This window comes from Brachionichthys hirsutus, chromosome 22 (genome assembly GCF_040956055.1).
Source record: "Brachionichthys hirsutus isolate HB-005 chromosome 22, CSIRO-AGI_Bhir_v1, whole genome shotgun sequence".
In the NCBI taxonomy this organism is placed as follows: Eukaryota; Metazoa; Chordata; class Actinopteri; order Lophiiformes; family Brachionichthyidae; genus Brachionichthys; species Brachionichthys hirsutus.
The window spans coordinates 6,729,874-6,734,117 of record NC_090918.1 but is presented as its reverse complement, the minus strand read 5'-3'; the positions used below and the strand labels follow the sequence as shown (position 1 = coordinate 6,734,117).

At 46.1% G+C, this 4,244-nt stretch overlaps 1 non-coding gene across 1 annotated transcript; it reads left to right on the top strand.

Moving 5' to 3' along the window:
- The first annotated feature begins 60 nt into the window (after window positions 1-60).
- Window positions 61-133, top strand: trnak-cuu (transfer RNA lysine (anticodon CUU)). Its single transcript has one exon. It is a non-coding gene; the product is annotated as a tRNA-Lys (tRNA).
- The last annotated feature ends 4,111 nt before the right edge of the window (window positions 134-4,244 follow it).

Here is a 4,244-nt window from a genome sequence, read left to right as displayed (position 1 = left end):
AAATATGCCAACATAAGAGCAGCTGCAGCAGTAAAATCTGACCCCTTGTTGTATCGTGCAGCCCGGCTAGCTCAGTCGGTAGAGCATGAGACTCTTAATCTCAGGGTCGTGGGTTCGAGCCCCACGTTGGGCGTGGAGTTTTTCTGTTATGTCAAATCTAAGGATTGACTAATGCAGCTCTTAGCATGTCTGGTTTCCAGACGCAGATCATTTTTAAGGTGAATTTTTGAGATTGCCAAAGCTGATAGAAATGGAAATTGAAGAAAGACCCTTGGGAAAAATTTATACAAATATAAATTTTCTCCTCACAAACAGATCAAAATGAACAGGAAACAAATACATTTTCAAAAATATTTTTTAATAAAGAGAAATTAAACCTTTACCAGCAGTCATCTGCTATTTTTTTTATTAGTGCTGCAAGATAATAATAAAACAGGCAAAAAAAGAATGCGAATGCGCAAGTGAGAGTGATGGAGGGATATAAAACTGGGGAGGTTCTCGGGCTTTCTTCAGCAGCAGTAGCTGCGTGGCGCTGCTGTATCCCCCGCCGGGCCGCTGCTGTATCCCCCGCCGGGCCCTGCCTCACCCCGCGGGAGGGGGAGAGGAAGGAGATGGGATGGATGGATGGATGAGGGAAGTGAGAGGGGTAAATTAAGGAATGGGTCAGAGGAAAGGGAGGAAGAGTATTTTTAGAGTGCCTCAGTGGAGAGACCGAGGGGAGAGCCGCCCCGCACGCTGTTTTATGAATAATAAAATGTATGTTGGAAAACGGGCTGAAGGGGGGGGGGGGTGTCCCAAAACTTCTACTGGTGTCTCTTCTTCTGCCCCGTTAATTTGATGAATCTGGGGGGGGTTGCTGGTTGCCAGGGTTACGTGCGGCAACAAGCGCCCCTGAAAGCCGAAACCTTCCTCAAACACCAGGACGCACGCGCTCGTGCCCTCCCGCTCCACGCTGCAGGTGATTCATCTTTTGTGTCCTGTCAGGCGTTTCCTTGCTCGTGGTCGTGCGCGTGTGAAAACATATTGCGCTGCGTCGACTATAATTGCTGTAATTAAATGCTAAATATTTGCCCAGCTGAAAAGGTGACTTCAGGGAACCTCTATGCGTCATTCTGCCTTTTAATCTGGGGAGATTTTTGGCCCGTGCGTAATGAAGATCCTCATCTCTCCTCAGATTTTGCTGTCCTTGATGCTCATGCTGTCTTTCCATCTCTTCGTCTCAGATTTTCTTTCCATCATCACTTAGCAAACGAGACATCTTCCGTGCGTGAGCGTTTTTTTTTTTTTTTCTTCTTCTCCAGCTTTAGCTCCTGTCACATCCGTGCATGCCCGTGCACGTGACTTCTGAAGTCTCCACCGCCGGGAGGCTGTTGGTTAGAAACACAGAAAATGGGAAGCACAAGGAGAGAGGAATTATATGATAGAGGTAAAAAATAAAATTAAAGAGTAAAATAGGACTAGGAAGTCACTACAAAGAGGTGCAAACCTCCTTTTTCTATCTCTCTGTCGGATCTTCTTCCTTCTCTTTCCTCTTTTTCTGTTCCCTCTCCCGTTTTGCCAAAACGCCTCCCAGGCTCTGTGTGTGTGTGTGTGTGCACTCCCACCCTGCTCCAGTTTTTGCACCACACAGACTGCTTAGGTGTGTGTGTGTGTGTGTGTGTGTCCTCTACAATGCTTTTCTGCCAGCTCTGCAGTCTGACATAGGAGATTTTTCAACCGTGCGCTCTCCCTCTCTCTCTCTCCCTCCCTCAGCAGTCAGCATTTTGGTGTTTTCACGATGCACTCTGTCATCTGTTGGCATGAATGGGCTGCACATTGTGTGCACGTGAAGGTGTGTGTGTACGTGTGTGTGTGTGTGTGTTCATTTGGCACGTTTGTCCGTGTTTTGCGGGAAACCACGAGGCGAACATTTAACTCACACGACTGTTTCCGCTCCTCGTGGCCAAAAGCAGGAAAGAAAAAGTACAAATTGCACAACTGGACGAGCTGCAGAGCCGGCCATAGAATAACCCGACGAGTCTCTGCTGCAGCTACCATTCATTGGGAGAGGAGATGCTTTTTAGCACCTTCCGATCGTCTTGAATGACAAGCAAGTCTGGAGAAAGTCTGGAAACGAGCAACAAAGGCAAATCTGACTCATCACTCCTTGTTTGGCGTTTCTCAGAAAGCCCAATGTAATATCGATAATGCAAAAGCTGCAGGAAGTGAGCAAAGTCAAGGGAGAGATGATTCATCACTGAGTAATGTTCAACTCACCAGCTCCACTCCTACATCAGGAACATTTAAGAGCGAATTACCCGTAGGTGTGAAAGTGAGTGTGAATTGTTGCTTGTCTCTCTCATGCTTTGGTTCTAATGAAAGCATTGCTAACGTTTAACATGGCTGTAGTGGAAATATTTGGAGTTTTGGCCTTTTCACTTCAGCTTATTGATGCATTTGAGTAAGAATCTGCTCTCAACTTCATTATTCTAGTTATTTAATAGCTGCAAAAAATATATACTTAAGCTTTGAATGCATGTTATTCCTGAAGCTTAAAAGAATTTGAACCATGTGCAGAAATAAATTGTTATATTCTTACGCGTTACGAAGCATCTCTGATACAAAGGAAAGCGTTAATATTATTATAATTGCCCCAGACATGCCAAGACTCACTGGAGAGGAGTATCTTACAGTTGAGAGGGGGGGGGGGGGGGGGGGAGAACAGCTGGAAGGAAAGATGGAAGCATAAATGCCTGATGAATTTGACTTACAAGGAGTAACGGACAAATTGAGAGAGGAAGGCGGGACGCGTTCGCAAGCAGACTGAGCAAAGCAGAGAAATGTCGAGAAGCAGATGGCGACATGTAGCTGAGAGAAGTGTGAGAGAGGCTGGGAGAAGGAGGGAGAACGATGGGAGGAGAAGTATGGAGAGGATATATTTAGAGAGGGGGGGGGGGGAGTTTTAGCCCCCGAGCTAAGAAGCGTGACTCATCTTCTGCCAGCTGACAGAAGGATGGATGGAGGGGAGAAGGGAGGAGATGGACAGAGCCGGGGCGGTGGAGGAGAGGGGAGCGCCAGCACAAGACGATGACAGGGTCTGCGATGGGGGAGGAGGGGAGGAAAGGGGGGGGGGGGGGGAGCGGTTGGCTGTCGTACATTCAACCATGCAAAACAGAAAAAAACCCAAAACACATGTAAAGCCAAAGGCCTCTCCAAAGCTGCTTCCAAGTCCCGCTGCATTCCCCCACAGCAGTGTGTGTGTGCGTGTGTGTGTGTGTGCGGCAGCAAATTTGGCAGGTTGTTGCTGCACGTGTGTTTACACGCGCATGTTTTTGGAAAATGAACAGACACAAGGAAACTGAGATAAAAAGAAGGACAGAAGCTTCTCTGTTGAAGTGGGGCTCATCCTGGGAGCTTTCTGCGGCTGCCTTTCTTCTGTTTGCAGCGAGAATTCTGAGTTCTTTGGCGCCGACAAATACGTCCGTATGTCTGTATGAAGTTGGCGTGAAACTCCACGTGTGATGTGTCATGTTTTTTTTTTGTGTTTTTTTTTAAAGATATGTTCAAAAGAAAAGAGGGTAAGCGTAAGAAAAAAGGCTGGCATGAAAGGGCGTTTATGGAGTAGCTGAATAAAATAGGGTGGAAAAACGAGCAACAACATATTTAAAGGATGAATCTCAGCTATAAATGAACTTTTAAGATCTTTTAAGGGGGGCTTGTAGCATCGTATGAAGGATTCCGATTTCTAACGCAGGTTGTAAATGCAGAAATATAATGAGCTTATGAACCGCAATCCATTATATTGAAATAATAAACAGCATATTAGATAATAAAGCTGCAACATAAAAATACTCCGTGCACACGAACGCTTCAGAGGAGGACGTGATGTGTAATGTAATAAACAGTCAGAGGTGCATTTATCCGGATTTCTGCTTTGATTTCTGCGCCACTGCTTTTTGTGCTCTCTTAATGTTGTGTGATTGTTGTTGACTAAAATTGACAATCCTTCAGAGCTTTTCTCCGGTTAGTTCCCTTCTTTTCTGTTCTGCCCTGCCTCCTCTATGCGTGTTCCTCTTTTTTATTATTATTATTATTATCTAAGATGTGGTCCATATTCATGTGACTGTTTTGCCACTTCCATCGGATCCCGTCGGCCGGTTTCCCTGCAGGATGGAGCCGGCTCGTTTTCTCGCTGTAGTTTCACACTGCAGGCGGTAAAAGTGAACGAGGCTGCTGTTAATCCGGAGAGGAGCTGCAGACCTTCT